This window comes from Haliotis rubra, unplaced genomic scaffold (genome assembly GCF_003918875.1).
Source record: "Haliotis rubra isolate DU_JTF1 unplaced genomic scaffold, ASM391887v1 Scf376, whole genome shotgun sequence".
NCBI lineage: Eukaryota > Metazoa > Mollusca > Gastropoda > Lepetellida > Haliotidae > Haliotis > Haliotis rubra.
Window position 1 is genome coordinate 567,094 of NW_025767053.1, and position 23,453 is coordinate 590,546.

General features: G+C 37.1%; 1 long non-coding RNA gene across 1 annotated transcript; it reads right to left on the reverse strand.

The window, feature by feature from the left end:
• Window positions 1-940: 940 nt before the first annotated feature.
• LOC124286118 lies at window positions 941-23,275 on the reverse strand. Its single transcript, XR_006900952.1, has 3 exons — window positions 23,265-23,275; window positions 15,398-15,400; window positions 941-1,072 (listed from the first exon to the last, which is right to left on the reverse strand). It is a non-coding gene; the product is annotated as an uncharacterized LOC124286118 (long non-coding RNA).
• Window positions 23,276-23,453: the final 178 nt, after the last annotated feature.

Below are 23,453 nucleotides of genomic sequence, written 5' to 3' on the forward strand. Positions count from 1 at the left end.
TGTATCCCCTGTGATCAAAGAAGCAGTGTAAAACATGTTCTGACGGCATTGTGTGTTCCATTACAAGGAATACACACGACGTCAGTGCAAATACAGTTAAATATATTTTTAATGTAAATTGTCAAATAATTATGTGTTTTAAAAATGAAGTGAATTGTTTGAAAACATTTGACACAATGCTTTGTAAATATTATGCTTGAATAAAATAACTGTGCATCATTTGATGTTGTGCCATTCTTTAATGCAGAAAGATAATTACATGATTTGTGGCGGTTTCCTTAATCACTGTTTCAATGTTGACAGGTTAATATCAAAATCTGTATGATTTGACACTGGACACTTCGCTGATGCTGCCTCCCATATTGTAACACTCAAGTACACTCAAGTAATGTTCAATGAATCTTATGCTGAACTGTATATTTATATGCCCAAAATAAAATGCCCATTAACAAATATCTTACAGGGAGGATGAAGATACTTCCACACCAGTAACGAATCTTGATTGGTCAAGGCTTTTGGTCATGTCATCCCCAAATGCAAATCCACTTAAACTTAATCCTTTTGCCATAGCAAAGGGTATTGAAGGTTTAGCTGGGGATGTAAAAGAAATTAAAAAGTTACGTTCTGGCTGTCTTTTGATTGACTGCAGGAAAACAATTCAATCGCAGATCCTCCTTTCAACTAAATCGCTAGCTAATGTTCCTGTACAGATGTCTCCTCACAGGACATTAAAAAACAGCAAAGGAATTGTGAGAGATGCCATACGTTGTCTCTCGGACATGACGGGAACGGAAATTGTGACAGAATTGAAACCAGAAGGTGTCACTGACGTCAAACGCTTCACATTGGAGAAGGGTGCTGGGTAACGCTTAGCGCTCTTCAACACCCCGTTGTGGACCCGGGGGTATATTTTGTCCGCCAATCCGTTTGCCGTGGGTTGCGCCCCTGTGTCGGTGGAGGACGGGAGTCTGGTGGTTCAGGGCACTGGGAGCGTTGAACCATGTTCCTTTTGCCCAAGACACCACTTCGCCCCTTACTTCACCTAGACGGGTAGTAGAACTGGCCCGGTGCCCTGTGCATGTATTTGCGCATTTATATTATTGGGCTTTGGACATTTTGATTTTCAATGTACAAATTCTTTATATATGAAATTGCCTAGAGTCCTATGCCAGAAGGCGGTGGCTCATGGGCCAATCTGGTGATGTTGACCTCTGAATAATGTATGTCTCGAATTTCTTGTCAAGGGCCAAACCAGTCTGGCATTAAATTGGTAGATAAACGCAGCTATTCATGTCGTATTCACTTGAGTATAACACCCTTGTATCCCTGGTGTCAGCATCTTGGAGATCCGGTGTTATATGACACCGTCCTTGTTGACATTCCGTGGTGGATGGGGAGCAGGGGTGCCGAATCTTTTTCCTTTCATTATGGCGTCACAACAATCTGGTTCACTGAAAAATGTAGAGAAAAGGCGTTTGGATGAACTTGACCAAACTACAAGAAATACCTCTTCAAATGCTGAGTCATGGGCTAGATTTCTGGTTATTGAGGGCAAAGATAATTTACCTATACAACTTAATCCTTTTGCGATCTCCAAAGCAATATCTGGAAATTGTGGAGAAGTGGCGAACTTCACCCGTCTTCGTAGCGGCTCGCTTCTGGTCGAGTGTGCACGGAAACAGGAATCTCCAAATCTTTTGTCAATCAAAATGTTTGCAAATATTGAGGTTGCTGTGTCTGTGCACAGAACTATAACTTCTTATCACGGCATTGTTCGGGACAGGGCTCGTTGTGTTTCGGATATGTCTGAGGAGGACATTGCAACAGAGCTTAAGGAGCAGGCTGTTACAGTGGTGAAACGTTCAAGAGATAGGGTGTCGTCATTAACACCAACACCTATCTCCTGACATCTGCTCTTGCAACCATTCCCCAATCAATTAAAACAGGATACTTAAACCTCGGAGTGGAGGTGTATGTCCCCAATCCAATCCAGTGTTCTACATGTCAACGTTTTGGCCATGGGTCGAAATCATGTCGTAACTCTGTGGTGTGTCACCGCTGTGGAGATCAGACTGTCAAAAAGAGTATAAATGCGCAAATTGTGAAGGTCCTCATCCTTCTTCATACAGATCCTGCCCTGTGTGGCAAAGGCACGGAAGAAAGCTGAACATTACTTCCGTCGCCATCCTATGGTCCACAATTTAGACAAATTTAAAAATATTAACGCTAAAGCATGGCGTACTCTCAAGCATAGTAAACGCCAATCTTGGCGAAACTATGTCTCAAGAATCAATTTGCGCACACCTATATCAAAGGTGTGGAATATGATCCAGAAAATCAAGGGTAAGGGCTATAAATCTAGCATTCACCATCTCAAAGATGGGAATCAGTTATTGACTGATAAATCAGATATTGCAAATAAACTACGAGAGACGTTGGCCAAACATTCTTCCTCATCTCATTATGTACCTGAATTCCAAAATTATCAAAAACAGCAAGAAAAGAAATCTCTTAATTTCAATTCAGATAATGGGGAAGACTACAATGAAACATTTTCGATACATGAGCTACATACTGCTCTTGATCTGGCTAATGATTCCGCTTCAGGGGCTGATAACATACATTATCAACTTCTGAAGCACTTACCTGAATCATGTTTAGAGACGCTCTTACATATTTTTGATGGCATTTGGACATCTTGAATTTTTCCTTCGTCGTGGGACGATGCTATTATTGTTCCCGTACCAAACCCTGGACGTGATCATACTGATCGTTCTAACTATAGACCAATTTCACTGAATAGCTGCGTTTGCAAAACCATGGAACGTATGCTCAACAATCGACTTGTTTCATACTTGGAAACCAATATCCTTATAACTCATATACAATGTGGTTTCCGCAAAACAAAAACCGTACTACCATCGATCATTTAGTACGTTTAGAGTATTTTGTGAAAAATGCCATAATTAATAAACAACATGCAGTGTCGATCTTTTTTGATTTAGAAAAAGCATACGACACGACATGGAAACATGGGATTTTAAGAGATTTACATGCCTTTGGATTACGAGGCCGTTTGCCTCAATTTATATCCAACTTTTTAAATGACACGCAATTTCAAGACCAAGTGGGTTCAACCCTGTCTGACCATTATAATCAGGATCAGGGTGTCAAGGCAGTATTTTGTCTGTCACATTGTTTAGTATCAAGATAAACAGTTTATCAAAGGTGTTAAACGATTCAATTGATGGATCACTTTTTGTGGATGATTTTAATATTTCTTGTCGCGGTAAAAATATTCATACTATTGAACGGCAATTGCAGCTGTGTTTAAATAAAATAAATAAATGGCGTCTTGAAAATGACTTTAAATTTTCCAAATCAAAAACTAATTGTGTACACATTTGTAGAAAATATAAACCGCATAAAGATCCAAAACTATCTTTAAATGGCACTCCCATCAAAGTTGTGAAGGAGGCCAAGTTCTTGGGTCTTATTTTTGATTCACATTTTCTGCCACACATTAAGTCACTAAAAGCTAAATGCCTGAAGGCACTTGATCTGTTAAAAGTCGTTTCAAATTCCAAGTAGGGAGGGGACCAAACTACCCTACTACACCTATACAGATCTCTCATCCGTTCGAAAATTGATTACGGCTCCATTGTATACGGTGGAGCTTGTAAAAGCAACCTAAAACTACTTGATTCTGTCCATCACCAAGGCCTAAGACTTTGTCTTGGGTCCTTTAGAACCTCTCCTATTGATAGTCTGTATGTCGAAGCAGATGAGCCTTCTCTTACACAACGTCGTATAAAATTATCTTTACAATACATTACTAAACTATATTCTAGCGAGTCTAACCCTTCATTTGACTGTGTCTTTAACCCCCTCTATGACGATTTATACAACAAAAAACCTTCTCTTGTTCCGCCTCTTGTGCTAAGAATAAAGCCCTTCATTTCTGCTGCCGGCATTGAGCTGGAAAATATAGCTCCTTCCCGTTTTCTTTCTTCTCCTCCTTGGCAGCTGGTGAGGCCTGACGTTGACCTAACTCTGACAAAGTTTAAGAAATCTGTAACTAATGAATTGCAATATAAACAAGAATGTAATCAATTAAAAAAAATATATATAATACTCATAAATCCTTATTTACAGATGGGTCCAAGGATGGTTGCGCGGTGGCATGTGCCACTGTCGTTGGATCCCGAACAATATCTTCTCGACTACCAAATAACAGCTCTACTTCACAGCAGAAGCTAACGCCATATTAACAGCTCTTAAATATATTAATAAACACCGTAAATATGAGCACTATGTCATTTTTTCCGATTCTCTTTCTTGTCTTCAGGCTATTAAAAATCTTTCTTGTAAACATCCACTTTTATTAGAAATTATTGAATTGTATAATAAGTTTGCTACTGGCCAATGCGACATCGTCTTTTGTTGGTTACCCAGCCACGTTGGCATTTCTGGTAACACAATGGCTGATATTGCTCATAGGCAGCACTCAACAAATCTGTACACCACTTCTGATCCCAAACTCTGATTACAAAGCTGCTATTATTAAATCTTATATCCGTGATCTGATGCAAAATAAATGGGACAGCCAAGTAGGTATCAATAAATTACATGTAATAAAACCAACTATCGGTTACACCTACTTGGGTTGTCTGTCCAGATTTGAAATGGTTTATCATACGACGATGTCGTATTGACCACACAAGATATACACATGAGTACCTATTAAAAGGTGACGATCCTCCGTTTTCTATCTCTTGTGATGAAAGAATCACGGTCAAGCATGTCCTGCTTGATTGTGTTGAATATTCCCTCACAAGGGATATCTATTTCAAGTCACGAACTATGAAGGATCTTTTAGTAGTATAAGTTCTCATTTAATTATTGCATTTTTAAAAAATTAGATTTGTTAACTGATTTGTAAATAGATAAAGATTTTATTATTGGTAATTTGAATTAGTAACTGATATTGTTGGTGGCTGTACCCTCAAAGGGGGTTGAACTTCCTCAACCATGTAAAATCATGGGAGATCTAAACGGCCATAATCCTTTGTGGGGTAGTGCCGATACCAACAATAAAGGAAAAATCATTGAGGACTTCATTTCAAACAATAATAAATGCATCTTTAATGAAGGATATGTCATATACTTACACCCTGGTTCAGGAACGTATTCTGCACTCGACCTGTCGCTCACAGACCCAAGTATTTATAACGAATTTAAGTGGTCTGTCCACGATGACCTGTGTGGAAGTGACCATTTTCCTACAATACTTTCTGCTATAAACCCGAGTGATGACCCATCTACTACAAGGTGGCATTTTAATAAGGCTAACTGGCCATTATTTCAGACACTGTGTGCTGACAACTTGAAATCTGACTTTTTTGTCAATGTTTCAGATCCGATTGAGTTGTTCTCTGCTAAACTGAATAATATTGCCGATGAAACTATTCCTAAGGCTTCTGCTAAACCACATGTTCGTAAACCATGGACTACTGACGATTGTAAACAAGCTAGGAAGTGTAGGAAGAAGGCAGAGAAATACTTTCGACGTCATCCTATAGTTCACAATTTAGATAAGTTACAAAGCCAAGTCTCGACCTACTTTTAAAAATAGTAAACGTCAGTCTTCGACGAACTTTGTATCGAAGATTAATTCCCGTACGCCAATGACGAAGGTATGGAACATGATACAGAGAATCAAGGGCAAAGGTAGAAATTCTAGTGTTCATCATCTCAAAGAAGTGGTGAAGATTATAATGAAGTATTTTCACTACATGAGCTGAATACTGCATTAGCGCAAGCTCATGATACGGCAACAGGTGCTGATAATATCCACTATCAGCTCCTGAAACATTTACCCAATGCATGTCTTGAAACACTTCTGAACATTTTTGATAATATTTGGACAACAGGGCACTTTCCTCCGTCATGGCGTCATGCTATTGTTGTACCAATACCTAAGCCTGGCCGGGATCATACAGATCCATCAGACTACAGACCTATTTCACTAACTAGCTGCGTTTGCAAGACCATGGAACGCATGGTCAATAATAGATTAGTATGGTTTCTAGAATCCAATAATCTTATTACTAACATCAAATGTGGTTTTCGCAAAAATAGAAGCACTATTGACCATTTGGTTCGGCTGGAATCATTTGTTAAAATTTCCATGGTAAATAATCAGCATGCTGTATCAAGCTTTTTCGACCTGGAAAAAGCTTATGATACAACATGGAAATATGGAATTTTAAGAGATTTACATGACTTTGGTTTGAGAGGCCGTTTGCCTCAGTTTATATCACAGTTTTTAGCAGACAGACAATTTCAAGTTCGTGTTGGATCAACCCTGTCTGACCATTATAATCAGGATCAGGGGGTTCCACAAGGCAGTATTTTGTCTGTTACTTTGTTTACCATAAAAATAAATAGTCTCTCGAAAGTATTAAATGACTCAATAGATGGGTCTTTGTTTGTGGATGATTTTAACGTATCATGTCGTGGTAAAAATATGCATACCATCGAGAGACAATTACAGATGTGTTTGAATAAAATTCATAAATAGCCACTTGCGAAGGTCTTTAAATTTTCACAGATTAAGACCAAATGAATACATTTCTGTCGGAAGTATAAGCCTCATAAGGATCCCGAACTGTTCTAAGACGGCTCTCCAATTAACGTTGTAAAGGAAGCCAAGTTTCTGGGACTGATTTTTTGACAAACATTTGACCTTTTTACCACACATTAAGTATTTGAAGACTAAATGCCTGAAGGCATTAGATTTATTAAAAGTCGTGTCAAATTCAAAGTGGGGAAGGGATCAAACTACCCTCCTGCATTTGTACAGATCACACATCCGATCAAAACTTGACTATGGCTCCATCGTATATGGTGGAGCCTGTAAAAGCAACTTGAAACTACTTGATTCTATCCACCACCAAGGTCTAAGACTTTGTCTTGGATCTTCCCGCACTTCTCCCATTGACAGTATTTACGTTGAAGCTGACGAGCCTTCTCTAAACCAACTCCGTATCAAATTATCCTTGCAGTTTATTACTAAACTATATTCTAATCAGTCGAATCCTGCTTATAACTGTGTCTTTAATCCCCTGTATGAGGAACTGTACAACAAAAAGTCTTCTCTTGTTCCGTCTCTGGGAATAAGAATGAAGCCTTTCCTTTACGCTGCTGGCACTGGGTAGAATAAATTTCTCCTTCCCGTCTTCTTTCTTCTCCTCCTTGGCAATTGGTTAGGCCAGAAGTCGACCTAACATTAACCACTTTTAAAAAATCAGAAACTAATGAATTACAATATAAACAAGAATTTAATCAATTAAATACTAAATATAGTACATACCAATCTTTTTTCACAGACGGGTCCAAGGATGGTGGCGCGGTTGCTTGTGCCACTGTCATTGGATCTAAAACAATATCTTCCCGATTACCAAATAACAGCTCTATTTTCACAGCAGAAGCTAACGCCATACTAACAGCTCTTAAATATATTAAAAAAACATCCTAAATACAAACAATATATCATATTTTCAGACTCTCTTTCTTGCCTTCAGGCTATTAAAAAATCTTTGCACCAAACATGATCTTTTTAATCATGTTGCTCCTCATTTAATTCTTTGATTTTTACCAGAAATTGATTTAACTGATAAATTTTGATATTGTGTAGATAGTTGATTTTGAATATTAGTAGAGTTTAAGTTAGATGGTCAGAGGCAACTTAGATGGTCAGAGGCAGTATCCTCGAAGGGGGTTAAATCATTGTAAAATTATTGTCCTCCTGAGAGGATACGTAAGTCCCAAAACTTTCAAAGTCAATTTCGACCTACAAAGTTATTTTAATCGTAGAATAATTGTTGTTTTAAATGATGGCTAAAATTCACTACAATCCCCAGTCCAGCTAGGGTCCATGCAGGTAGCCTAAGTATTGTAACCCCACATGGTCCCTAGTATGGTGATCTACCTTCAGTTGTTGGCGATCTATAGCCCATTTTTACATTGTATTGTCCAAAAATAGTTTTGTACTTTTAAAGATATCTGCTAGCTAGTTTTAACTCAATCTGTGATAACCTAATGGTTTTACTGTCCTTTGCTGACAGGGTTTAATATATTACATGTATGTATTATTAATTTAGAACTAGTTTTAGTCACGATATGGCTGAAATATTGCCGATGTGACTTTAAATCTCAACTCACTCACTCACTCTAAAAGGGCACTAATCCAGAGCAATTTCCGCGCACTGTTATTGTTTTTCTCCCCTGAGGACCCGGATGATATATCACTATTTTCGACTGCTTCGTGACCTTTGCTGCGCCACCCGCATGCGCAATTGATAGCATAGGTCCAGATTGATCAACAAAAATGAAATCTTTTTTACTCGATTATAATTCCATCTTCAATTCTATTATAACAAATGAAAACATTTTGAAGTTTAATTATCTGTCAGTGGTAAAAAAACGTCCGGACAGAAAACTAACGAAGTCAATGTATGTCTTTATATTTTGTCTTATAATCCTAATTATTTCGTTGTCATATTTGTATGCATTTTGAAACTTAATAAAAAGCATACGATCTGCTTATAGTTATAGTGTATTTATAAGATGACTGTAATATCTAGACATTTTCTAGAATGCCAACATGAATCATATTTCACACACGCCTTAGTAATCACCTAGTGTATGTTGTCTGTCTCATTACGTTACACGGCGAAAACAAATGATTATGTTGAATGATACCACAAATTATTAAAAACAAAATGCAAATATTAGAAATAAAACAGACTAAAGTCTGCAACAATCTCAGGTTATTACCTTGTTAGAGGAATGTATCCATCAATATCCACATAAGTTTAGTCCCGATTTTGACAGCCTCAAATTTGACAGTAAAATGTCTCACTTCTGTTATTGATCTAGCCAGGTATCCCAATTTTGTCAATGAACTTTGGTACACTTGTCAGCTCTTCTCGTGCCCGTTTGTGTACATTACTGGTAAGGATATAGGAACCAATAGAGCATTGGTCTGGATGTGTATGCTGTTTGTCTCATCTTCAGACAACAGTCCCATTTGCTGTTGTAGTGACTGAGGCTGTTTTCAGGCACTGACATCTCCATATAATGGTACCATTCCTGTTGGCAGTTCGTCTCAGATACCTATATCCATCCAGCAACAATTCTCCACCTGGTCTCCTACCATGTAACTTTGTAAGAAAATGTGATGAATTTGTGAGCATATATACTTTGCAAGTAATTGGTAAAGCTACTTCTCCCATCCTGCTCATTCATGACGTAACCTTTTTTTAAATATTGCATTCACACATCTCAACGGATAATGCTGCTTCTCGCATCCTTTTCTCTCAGTTGATTGTGGAATTAGTGTTCAAGAATGATACTTGTTCTGTACCTCTCTCGGGTTATTGTATTTACATAACTACCCTTATTTGGTACAGCTAGTTATCCCAGGTTTGAGAGCGAAACTTCGCGAATCAGTGACCAAGACGCTGTCAAAAATGGGACACTACCTCCACATAAAGGAACAATATGCCATTGATCTGCAGCTGACAAAGAATCCTGTTCCATGTCAAGTGTCTTTTAACAGTATAATATGCGAAAAAGGGCTACATCGATTCAGATCTTTTAACATTGGTGTATAATCTAATTGGTCATCCAAGATCGCACACATGGCAACTAATTGCATGATGTCCGCCATTCTTTAAAGAAGTAATTTAATTAGCCAGTAATGAGCCATCAATCCACTTGTGTCTTTCTCGGCTTGGTCATCTCCTGCCCCACCCTCCCACCCACCATTGTCTTGCTAATTAACATGGTCTGGTGATCCTCTTACGCCTTAAGTAAACAACTTGCCCGACTGGCAAAAGAGGAACACCCCCATAAACGTACTGGCGGTTATTCCATTGAAGGAAAGATGTTTTTACACAGGTACTTTACGACAGGGTGTAATCAGTATTGATTAGTAAATCTACATACATAAACACTACCTTTTGACAAATCCGCTGTGCAAGATAAAAGTAATTAATTAATCAACGTGTTATCGGCTAATCCTTTGATCAATTTTTGTTTTTGTATCTCAGCTGATAATTCGTCTTGCTGCACTTCCATGAGCATATTACATAACATGTAATACATTTGTCGCATCGGACCTTAATTCATAATGCTGAGTATTTACTCCAGACACAAGAAATGCGAAATGGGAACCTTTGTTGGGTAATCTAAGTGGTATTACCGCCATACTTGTTATAAATTCATTAACTGACCATCCAGTGAATGATGACAAATAACATGTGTAGGTTTATACCACCAAACACTGGTTACAGCAAACGGAGTAGTAATCGCTGAATTGCATGCAATTTTAATTGCCTTAAAAAACTTATGGGCCGACACTGTTTGGAGGATACGAACGGAACTTCATTGTGGCATAAGAAATACATTTAAGCATTTGATGTGTACTGAAGTTAAAATTGTATATACCCAAGTATATTTTCATTTGTCATTAACATAATATGTAATAGACATCATATGTTTGCATGGCATGATTAAATATCGAGGTAAATAAATAAACCCCACAGAAATAAGATCAAATTGGATCAGTCACTATGCCATCCATGCATTCGAAAATCCGGAAAGCATACACACTGCTGGGATACTTTATTGCAATTAGACAGGAACTACCGGGGATAGTCTCAAATAACAGCATCTGATGAGCATGTACCCTTCCTAATGTCCCGCAGTTTGGGTTGAAGAAATTTTGTCAAGGTGGCCAGAAGCCTAGTCAGTGTGTCCGTCACGGTCGAAGGAGCAGATACCGACCAGCTTGCAGTTTATTTTGCTAATTAGACTGTTGGCGAGAAACATTAATCGCTCTGGATCAGTTCCCCTCTAATTACATGGGGATATATAATGAGAAGAAGCATGAAAGTGTACATTCGATTTCGAAATGGCTAATGCTCAACTTGAACATAAGTTTATTCCTACACCTTATCTGTGCAATATGCCTTAGGCCAAAGACAACCCACGAAGAAGAAATACCGATACGTGGAACGTCGTGTTCAAGAACTGAAACACCAGTTTCAAAATGGAATGTTAACCGTTAGACAGTTTGCTGATTCAGCGTCTCTTCTTTCACATATTTAATATATTTATAATATACTTATAAATGTGTATGTATATTTAAAATTTGGTAATATTTCGTAACATTTCGTAATATAATGTAATATAACTATTTATAATTCCTGTAAAATGTAGCATGTTGTGACATGATTAGGTATAATCTGTCTATATAGTCTCCCGTTAACACTCGTGGCTTACGCCTTCTATGTATTTTATGTGTTTTATATTTCAATGTATATGTGCTAAGTGAACTGAGACTGAAATAAAACACTATATTTATACATATATTTGGCTCGTTTTCTCATTAGGTGTGCTCCCATCCGCATCATCCGGATTATCCTCTTCTATCAACACGTAGCCCCATCATTGTCTTTATAATCCAATGTTAATTGCTAACGGACGGGACATCGACCTTTTTTTCTTAACTCATCCAATTGGACCAAAGGTCGATAGAGGGGAGTTTCCATGTATATTCTCACGCCGTTATCAAGATAAAAGTTACTACAACCAGGTGAATAGAAGTATATATGCATAGTGACAAGCAGCAAATTAACAACAACAGGTAATTCAGCAAGTAGCACATCGTTGGGGCCAACAGGAAAGTAAGATCAACAAGTCGAAATTCACTCCATTGTCCAAGTGATGGAATCAATCAACATTCAATCAGCTTGTTTATCCTGAACGATGTACATCGAAATGCCGCTGTGTGCAATAAACAGGGAGTTGTTATCACGTAAGTGGTATGATTAGTTATGAATTCGAATATTGTTTACTGCAGTATAAATGAGATCTGCTTCCAGTTTGCGAATGACCAATCTTTTGAAGTTGGTTTAAGTTCTACTTTAGTAAACTGCTACCTAACAGATTGATCTCAGATTAAAACATCTCATTCCAAATTCGTGTTTCTACTTTTAGATGCTATGAAATGCTGAGATTTTAAACATTAGATATAAATCTATCGGTACCAGTTTGGTGTGTCTGGTCATGAGTTAACTAACATAGTGATTATATACTCTTTTACAATTACATGTGTCATTAACATCGTCATTTATGCCATTATAATGTTCTCTCATAAATTTCATCATACAGCATTAATTTCATTCAATGTTTGTGAAGCTCATATGATAACATGAAAAAATGTTACAGTTCCTTTTGAAGTGTGAAATTATTTTTGTTCCTCAAATGTTCCAACCAATATAGTCATTATGGTTACAAACGGCTGATTTTTAATACCTATCAAGTTAGATGTTATATGAGTGCTCACAAAACATCCATGATTTGTGAATTCTGTTCGGACGATAAAGAAATATCTATTTTATAAGAAACACTATATAAATTATCTTCCTTACTCTGAGAGAAGCGTGACATTATTCGTTCAATATTAAATAATTTGTATCTTCATAAAAGAAGGTACTATCAAAATATGGAACAAACTTCCGTATACTACCATTTCACTAACATTGCGATATTGACCATGGAATATTGTTTAGTTTAATCTGTTTTCAATGTCATAATATGTGAGGTTCCTCATTCACACATAGTAGTATAAGTTCCATTTAATTACGTGCATTTTTAAAAAAAAAATAGATTTGTTAACCGATTTGTAAAATGGATAAAGATTTTATTATTGGTAATTTGAATTAGTAACTGATATTGTTGGTGGCTGCACCTCAAAGGGGGTCGAACTTCCTCAACCATAAAATCAAGGGAGATCTAAATGGCCATAATCCTTTTGTGGGGTGTGTGCCGATACCAACAACAAAGGAAAAATCATTGAGGACTCTCTATTTCAAACAATAATAATGCATCTCTTTAATGAAGATATGTCATATACTTACACCCTGGTTCAGGAACGGCCTCTGCACTCGACCTTGTCGCTCATAGACCCAAGTATTTGCAACGAATTTAAGTGGTCTCGTCCACGATGACCTGTGTGGAAGTGGACCATTTTCCACAACATTTCTGCTATAAAACCCGAGTGATGACCCATCTACTACAAGGTGGCATTTTTAATAAGGCTAACTCGGCCATTATTTCAGACACTGTGTGCTTTGACAACTTGAAATCTCTGGCCTTTTGTCCAATGTTTTAGGATGCGATTGAGGTTGTTCTCTGTAAACTGAATAATATTGCCGATGAGAAGCTATTCCTAAGGCTTCTGCTAAACCACATGTTCGTAAACCATGGTTTTCTACTGACGATTTGTAAAACAAGCGTGTAGGCAGTGTAGGAAGAAGGCAGAGAAATACTTTCGACGTCATCCTATAGTTCACAATTTAGATAAGTTACAAAGCCAAAGTCTCGACCTATTTTAAAAAAGTAAACGTCAGTCTTCGACGAACTTTGTATCGAAGATTAATTCCCGTACGCCAATGACGAAGGTATGGAACATGATACAGAGAATCAAAGGGCAAAAGTGTAGAAATTCTAGTGTTCTATCATCTCAAAAGAAGTGGTGAAGATTATAATGAAGTATTTTGACTACATGAGCTGAATACTGCATTAGCGCAAGCTCATGATATTTGGCAACAGGTGCTGATAATATCCACTATCAGCTCCCTGGAAACAATTACCCAATGCATGTCTTGAAACACTTCTGAACATTTTGATAATATTTGGACAACAGGGCATCCTCTCTCCGTCATGGCGTCATGCTATTGTTGTACCAATACCTAAGCCTCGGCCGGGATCATACAGATCCATCAGACTACAGACCTATTTCACTAACTAGCTGCGTTTGCAAGACCATGGAACGCATGGTCAATAATAGATTAGTATGGTTTCTAGAATCCAATAATCTTATACTAACATCAAATGTGGTTTTCGCAAAAATAGAAGCACTTATTGACCATTTGGTTCCGGCTGGAATCATTTGTTAAAATTTCCATGGTGGTAATAATTCAGCATATGCTGTATCTGCTTTTTCGACCTGGAAAAGTTTTTCTATGATACAACATGGAAATATGGAATTTTAAGAAGATTTACATGACTTTGGTTTGAGAGGCCGTTTGCACTCAGTTTATATCACAGTTTTAGCAGACAGACAATTTCAAGTTCTGTGTTGATCAACCCTGTCTGACCATTATAATCATCAGGATCAGGGGGTTCCACAAGGCAGTATTTTGTCTTCGTTACTTTGTTTACCATAAAAATAAATAGTCTCTCGAAAGTATTTAATGACTCAATAGATGGGTCTTTGTTTGTGGATGATTTTAACGTTTCATGTCGTGGTAAAATATGCATACCATCGAGAGACAATTACAGATGTGTTTGAATAAAATTCATAAATAGCCACTTACGAAGGTCTTTAAATTTTCACAGATTAAGACCAAATGAATACATTTCTGTCGGAAGTATAAGCCCCCTCATAAGGATCCCGAACTGTTCTAAGATGGCTCTCCAATTAACGTTGTAAGGAAGCCAAGTTTCTGGGACTGATTTTTTGACAAACATTTGACCTTTTTACCACACATTGGTATTTGAAGACTAAATGCCTGAAGGCATTAGATATATTAAAAAAGTCGTGTCAATTCAAAGTGGGGAGGGATCAAACTACCCTCCTGCATTTGTACAGATCACACATCCGATCAAAACTTGACTATGGCTCCATCGTATATGGTGGAGCCTGTGTAAAAGCTAACTTGAAACTACTTGATTCTATCCACCACCAAGGTCTAAGACTTTGTCTTGGATCTTCCCGCACTTCTCCCATTGACAGTATTTACGTTGAAGCTGACGAGAGCTTCTCTAAACAATCGCCGTATCAAATTATCCTTGCAGTTTATTACTAAACTATATTCTAATCAGTCGAATCCTGCTTATAACTGTGTCTTTAATCCCTGTATGAGGAACTGTACAACAAAAGTCTTCTCTTGTTCCGTCTCTGGGAATAAGAATGAAGCCTTTCCTTTACGCTGCTGGCACTGAGCTAGAATAAATTTCTCTTCCGTCTTCTTTCTTCTCCTCCTTGGCAATTGGTTAGGCCAGAAGTCGACCCTAACATTAACCACTTTTAAAAATCAGAAACTAATGAATTACAATATAAACAAGAATTTAATCAATTAAATACTAAATATAGTACATACCAATCTTTTTTCACAGACGGGTCCAAGGATGGTGGCGCGGTTGCTTGTGCCACTGTCATTGGATCTAAAACAATATCTTCCCGATTACCAAATAACAGCTCTATTTTCACAGCAGAAGCTAACGCCATACTAACAGCTCTTAAATATATTATAAAAACATCCTAAATACAAACAATATATCATATTTTCAGACTCTCTTTCTTGCCTTCAGGCTATTAAAAATCTTTGCACCAAACATCCACTTTTACTCGATATAATTGAATTATACAATGAGCTTGCTACTGGCCAATACGACATCGTCCTCTGTTGGTTACCCAGCCATGTTGGAATCTCTGGTAACACTATGGCCGATTTTGCTGCAAGGCAGCACTCAACAAATCTGTGACACCACTTCTCATTCCATACTCCGACCACAAAGCAACCATTAGATCATACATTCGTGATATGATGCAAAAGAAATGGGACACCCAAATAGGTACTAATAAATTACATGCACTAAAACCAACTATCGGTTATACCTACTTGGGTTGTCAGTCCAGATTTGAAGAGGTCATCATGCGACGATGTCGCATTGGCCACAGCAGGTATACTCATGTGTAAAATGTGTACTCGTGTGTACTCATTTGTTAAAAGGCGAAGATCCTCCATTCTGCATCCCTTGTGATGAAAAAATCCCGGTCAAGCATGTCTTGATAGACTGAATTGATTTTGCCATCACAAGGGAAAAATATTTCGATGTAAAAACAATGAAGGATCTTTTTAATCATGTTGCTCCTCATTTAATCCTTGGATTTTTAAAAGAAATTGAATTAATTGATAAATTTTGATATTGTGTAGATAGTTGATTTTTAATATTAGTAGAGTTTAAGTTGCAACTCAGATGGTCAGAGGCTGTATCCTCGAAGGGGGTTAAAGCAATGTAAAATTATTGTCCTCCTGAGAGGGTACAGAAGTTCCACAACTGTCCAAGTCAATTTCGACCTACAAAAATAGTTTAATCGTAGAATAATTGTTGTTTTAAATAATGGCTAAAGTTCACAACAATCACCAGTGGCTGAAGGGATGGTGTAAATCCAGCTAGGGTCTATGCAGGTAGCCAAAGTACTGTAAGGCCCCATGGTCCATAGCATGGTAATCAGCCTTCAGTTGCTTACCTTGTATTGTCCAAAAATAGTTTTCTACTTTTAACGTTATATGCTAGCTAGTTTTAACTCATTTTGTGATACTCTACTGGTTGTACTGTCCTTCGTTGACATGGTTTTATATATTACATGTATGTATTATAAATTTAGAACTAGTTTTAGTCACGATATGGCTGAAATATTGCCGATGTGACTTTGAATTTTAACTCACTCACTCACTCTAATTAACACTTGTCACAATGGATGGACCGTTTGGGTGGTTTATCATGGCGTAATCAACAGTCAACAGGCCATGAAATGTTGGTTTGAGACTGTAGACGAATTGGGATGTAGGGCAATAGAGAACAACCCGTTTGGGTTTTTGGGTCAGAGACGGTGTTATGCAGTTGGTATATTCACGAAAGATCATGAACTTGTTAATAGATAATTGGTTATGTTGTCCACACATGGGTGGACTGGGGCAAAACCAACCCAAATGAATTCCTTCTTAAAAACTTCATAGTGTAACTAATTAATTTGGTCATTTACAATAAAAGATGACAAAATGTTTAATGCATTATTCATTTTAGATCACGTTAAATAATTTCTAGAGAAATCACTACACAAGTTCATATCACAGATGATTCCAGAGACAAATAGTAAATGAGATTCTAGCTTATGAAAAGCATTAAATTCCAAAAAAAGCAACCAATCTGTTCTCTAATGCTCAGGAATTATTACCACTTACATGACAATAGTTTGAGAAGGTGTCGATTTTTATAAGGCTCGGGACGTTGACAAAGGGGTACACTTTGAAGTTTGGGTGTTATTTTAGCACCTGGCTAAGCTCATGCGACGTGTTATTACAAGCTGGTGGTTGATGGAAGTTCAACACATCGCACACGGAAGCCGACCGTGTAAAAACATGATTAAAACAATTACATGATGAACACATTTAAAAGGGCACTAATCCAGAGCAATTTCCGCGCACTGTTATTGTTTTTCTCCCCTGAGGACCCGGATGATATATCACTATTTTCGACTGCTTCGTGACCTTTGCTGCGCCACCCGCATGCGCAATTGATAGCATAGGTCCAGATTGATCAACAAAAATGAAATCTTTTTTACTCGATTATAATTCCATCTTCAATTCTATTATAACAAATGAAAACATTTTGAAGTTTAATTATCTGTCAGTGGTAAAAAAACGTCCGGACAGAAAAACTAACAGAAGTCAATGTATGTCTTTATATTTTGTCTTATAATCCTAATTATTTTGTTGTCATATTTGTATGCATTTTGAAACTTAATAAAAGCATACGATCTGCTTATAGTTATAGTGTATTTATAAGATGACTGTAATATCTAGACATTTTCTAGAATGCCAACATGAATCATATTTCACACACGCCTTAGTAATAACCTAGTGTATGTTGTCTGTCTCATTACGTTACACGGCGAAAACAAATGATTATGTTGAATGATACCACAAATTAATAAAAACAAAATGCAAATATTAGAAATAAAACAGACTAAAAGTCTGCAACAATCTCAGGTTATTACCTTGTTAGAGGAATATATCCATCAATATCCATCATAAGTTTAGTCCCGATTTTGACAGCCTCAAATTTGACAGTGAAATTTCTCACTTCTGTTATTGATCTAGCCAGGTATCCCAATTTTGACAATGAACTTTGGTACACTTGTCAGCTCTTCTCGTGCCCGTTTGTTTACATTACTGGTAAGGATATAGGAACCAATAGAGCATTGGTCTGATGTGTATGCTGAATATATACCATATAATGGTACCATTCCTGTTGGCAGTTCGTCTCAGATACCTATATCCATCCAGCAACAATTCTCCACCTGGTCTCCTACCATGTAACTTTGTAAGAAAATGTGATGAATTTGTGGGCATATATACTTTGCAAGTAATTGGTAAAGCTACTTCTCCCATCCTGCTCATTCATGACGTAACCTTTTTTTAAATATTGCATTCACACATCTCAACGGATAATGCTGCTTCTCGCATCCTTTTCTCTCAGTTGATTGTGGAGTTAGTGTTCAAGAATAATACTTGTTCTGTACCTCTCTCGGGTTATTGTATTTACATAACTACCCTTATTTGGTACAGCTAGTTATCCCAGGTTTGAGAGCGAAACTTCGCGAATCAGTGACCAAGACGCTGTCAAAATGGGACACTACCTCCACATAAAGGAACAATATGCCATTGATCTGCAGCTGACAAAGAATCCTGTTCCATGTCAAGTGTCTTTTAACAGTATAATATGCGAAAAAGGGACACATCGATTCAGATCTTTTAACATTGGTGTATAATCTAATTGGTCATCCAAGATCGCACACATGGCAACTAATTGCATGATGTCCGCCATTCTTTAAAGAAGTAATTTAATTAGCCAATAATGAGCAATCAATCCACTTGTGTCTTTCTCGGCTTGGTCATCTCCTCCCCACCCTCCCACCCACCATTTTCTTGCTAATTAACATGGTCTGGTGATCCTCTTACGCCTTAAGGAAAACAACTTGCCCGACTGGCATAAAAAGAGGAACACCCCATTAACGTACTGGCTGTTATTCCATTGAAGGAAAGATGTTTTACACAGGTACTTTACGACAGGGTGTAATCAGTATTGATTACTAAATCTACATACATAAACACTACCTTTGACAAATCCGCTGTGCAAGATAAAAGTAATTAATTAATCAACGTGTTATCGGTTAATCCTTTGATCAATTTTTGTTTTGTATCTCAGCTGATAATTCGTCTTGCTGCACTTCCATGAGCATATTACATAACATGTAATACATTTGTCGCATCGGACCTTAATTCATAATGCTGAGTATTTACTCCAGACACAAGAAATGCGAAATGGGAACCTTTGTTGGGTAATCTAAGTGGTATTCCAGTGAATGATGACAAATACCATCCAGTGAATGTAGGTTGTAGGTTTATACCACCAAACACTGGTTACAGCAAACGGAGTAGTAAGCTGAATTGCATGCAATTTTAATTGCCTTAAAAAACTTATGGGCCGACACTGTTTGGAGGATACGAACGGAACTTCATTGTGGCATAAGAAATACATTTAAGCATTTGATGTGTACTGAAGTTAAAATTGTATATACCCAAGTATATTTTCATTTGTCATTAACATAATATGTAATAGACATCATATGTTTGCATGGCATGATTAAATATCGAGGTAAATAAATAAACCCCACAGAAATAAGATCAAATTGGATCAGTCACTATGCCATCCATGCATTCGAAAATCCGGAAAGCATACACACTGCTGGGATACTTTATTGCAATTAGACAGGAACTACCGGGGATAGTCTCAAATAACAGCATCTGATGAGCATGTACCCTTCCTAATGTCCCGCAGTTTGGGTTGAAGAAATTTTGTCAAGGTGGCCAGAAGCCTAGTCAGTGTGTCCGTCACGGTCGAAGGAGCAGATACCGACCAGCTTGCAGTTTATTTTGCTAATTAGACTGTTGGCGAGAAACATTAATCGCTCTGGATCAGTTCCCCTCTAATTACATGGGGATATATAATGAGAAGAAGCATGAAAGTGTACATTCGATTTCGAAATGGCTAATGCTCAACTTGAACATAAGTTTATTCCTACACCTTATCTGTGCAATATGCCTTAGGCCAAAGACAACCCACGAAGAAGAAATACCGATACGTGGAACGTCGTGTTCAAGAACTGAAACACCAGTTTCAAAATGGAATGTTAACCGTTAGACAGTTTGCTGATTCAGCGTCTCTTCTTTCACATATTTAATATATTTATAATATACTTATAAATGTGTATGTATATTTAAAATTTGGTAATATTTCGTAACATTTCGTAATATAATGTAATATAACTATTTATAATTCCTGTAAAATGTAGCATGTTGTGACATGATTAGGTATAATCTGTCTATATAGTCTCCCGTTAACACTCGTGGCTTACGCCTTCTATGTATTTTATGTGTTTTATATTTCAATGTATATGTGCTAAGTGAACTGAGACTGAAATAAAACACTATATTTATACATATATTTGGCTCGTTTTCTCATTAGGTGTGCTCCCATCCGCATCATCCGGATTATCCTCTTCTATCAACACGTAGCCCCATCATTGTCTCTATAATCCAATGTTAATTGCTAACGGACGGGACATCGACCTTTTTTCTTAACTCATCCAATTGGACCAAAGGTCGATAGAGGGGAGTTTCCATGTATATTCTCACGCCGTTATCAAGATAAAAGTTACTACAACCAGGTGAATAGAAGTATATATGCATAGTGACAAGCAGCAAATTAACAACAACAGGTAATTCAGCAAGTAGCACATCGTTGGGGCCAACAGGAAAGTAAGATCAACAAGTCGAAATTCACTCCATTGTCCAAGTGATGGAATCAATCAACATTCAATCAGCTTGTTTATCCTGAACGATGTACATCGAAATGCCGCTGTATGCAATAAACAGGGAGTTGTTATCACGTAAGTGGTATGATTAGTTATGAATTCGAATATTGTTTACTGCAGTATAAATGAGATCTGCTTCAGTTTGCGAATGACCAATCTTTTGAAGTTGGTTTAAGTTCTACTTTAGTAAACTGCTACCTAACAGATTGATCTCAGATTAAAACATCTCATTCCAAATTCGTGTTTTCTACTTTTAGATACTATGAAATGCTGAATTTTTAAACATTAGATATAAATCTATCGGTACCAGTTTGATGTGTCTGGTCATGAGTTAACTAACATAGTGATTATATACTTTTTACAATTACATGTGTCATTAACACGTCATTTATGCCATTATAATGTTCTCTCATAAATTTCATCATACAGCATTAATTTCATTCAATGTTTGTGAAGCTCATATGATAACATGAAAAATGTTACAGTTCCTTTTGAAGTGTGAAATTATTTTTGTTCCTCAAATGTTCCAACCAATATAGTCATTATGGTTACAAACGGCCTGATTTTAATACCTATCAAGTTAGATGTTATATGCGAGTGCTCACAAAACATCCATGATTTGTGAATTCTGTTCGGACGATAAAGAAATATCTATTTTTATAAGAAACACTATATAAATTATCTTCCCTTACTCTGAGAGAAGCGTGACATTATTCGTTCAATATTAAATAATTTGTATCTTCATAAAAGAAGGTACTATCAAAAATATGGAACAAACTTCCGTATACTACCATTTCACTAACATTGCGATATTGACCATGGAATATTGTTTAGTTTAATCTGTTTTCAATGTCATAATATGTGAGGTTCCTCATTCACACATACAAACAAACGGACAGCATAACACAAAACAATATGCAACCAACCAAATTCAATACAATACAATTTTCACCGCCTGTGCATACCACACTTTTAACGAATCTCTCAGGTGTGTTAGAGCGATAATGACATCGCGACATGATTAAGAAACGTACAGCTCAGCAATAAGAAAAGCAAGATTTATGGATGACAACATCTTTATTGTGAATAACACGACGTTTCAGAGCATATGCTTGCTTCTTCATCAGGTGAAAATCAGGTCACAGTAAAGAACTTGACATCCATAAATCTTGCTTTTTGTATGCATTCCACTTCTAAATGCCCATCAAAAATTATACTTACTTCCAGAGGCTTCTTTAAGAGGCATACAAACTTGCAAATTGGTTTTCCTTCCAGAGGCTCTCTAAACTGACTTGACTCGTTCATTAATTAACAATTTTGGCTAATTGGTGACTTTTGTTAATTGGTGACTCTTATTTGCCTTGACTCACTAATCACTTAACAAGGGATTAGGTCCTGGGGCGTGCAAAGAACAATCATTTACCATCACCCACCAGTTATCTCCCCTTGTGGACATTTCCAAAATTGTAAATTTTTGGAAATCTCATATTTCCAAAATTGGAAATGTCTTGGAAACATCATCTTTCCAAAATTGGAAATGTCTTGGAAACATCATCTTTCCAAGACATTTCCAAGCTTGTAAATGTGGACTTTTTTTTTCCCATTGAGGCTAACTGGCTTTTATATGAAATTCTCCGTGCTGACAGACTCAAACCTGAACTCTTTAATGATATTCCTGATGCCATACAATGTTTTTCAGATACAATTAACATAGCTGACGAGTGTATTCCAAAGTCCTCTTCAGCTCCTCGTGTACGAAAACCATGGTTTCCAGACGATTGCAAACAAGCTAGGAAGAAAGCTGAACATTACTTCCGTCGCCATCCTATGGTCCACAATTTAGACAAATTTAAAATCATAAACGCTAAAGCAAGGCGTACTTTCATGCAAAGTAAACGCCAATCTTGGCGAAAATATGTATCAAGAATCAATTTGCGCACGCCGATATCAAAGGTGTGGAATATGATCCAGAAAATCAAAGGCAAGGGCTCTAAATCTAGCATAGATGGGAACCAATTATTAACCAATAAATCTGATATTGCAAATGAGCTTGGTGAGACGTTGGCAAAACACTCTTCCTCTTCAAATTATGTACCTGAATACTAAAAATATCAAAAACAACAAGAAAAGAAATCTATTAATTTCAATTCTGATAATGGGGAAGACTATAATGAAGCCTTTCCGATACATGAACTTCATACTGCTCTTGATCAGGCTCACGACACTGCTTCGGGAGCTGACAACATACATTATCATCCCTTAAAGCACTTACCAGAATCATGTTGAAAGACGCTCTTACATTTTTGATTATATTTGGACATCTTGAAAAATACTTTCATCGTGGCGTGATGCTGTTATTGTTCCCATGCCTAAACCTGGACGTGATCATACTGATCCCTCTAATTATAGATCAATTTCACTCACTTGCTGCGTCTGCAAAACCATGGAACGCATGATCAACAATCGGCTTGTTTGGTACTTGGAAACCAGTAACCAAATAACTAATATACAATGCGGTTTCCGTAAAAAACAGAAGTACCATTGATCATTTAGTGCGTTTAGAATCGTTTGTGAAAAATGCCATAAATAATAAACAACATGCAGTGTCGATCTTTTTGGATCTAGAAAAGGCATACGACACTACACGGAA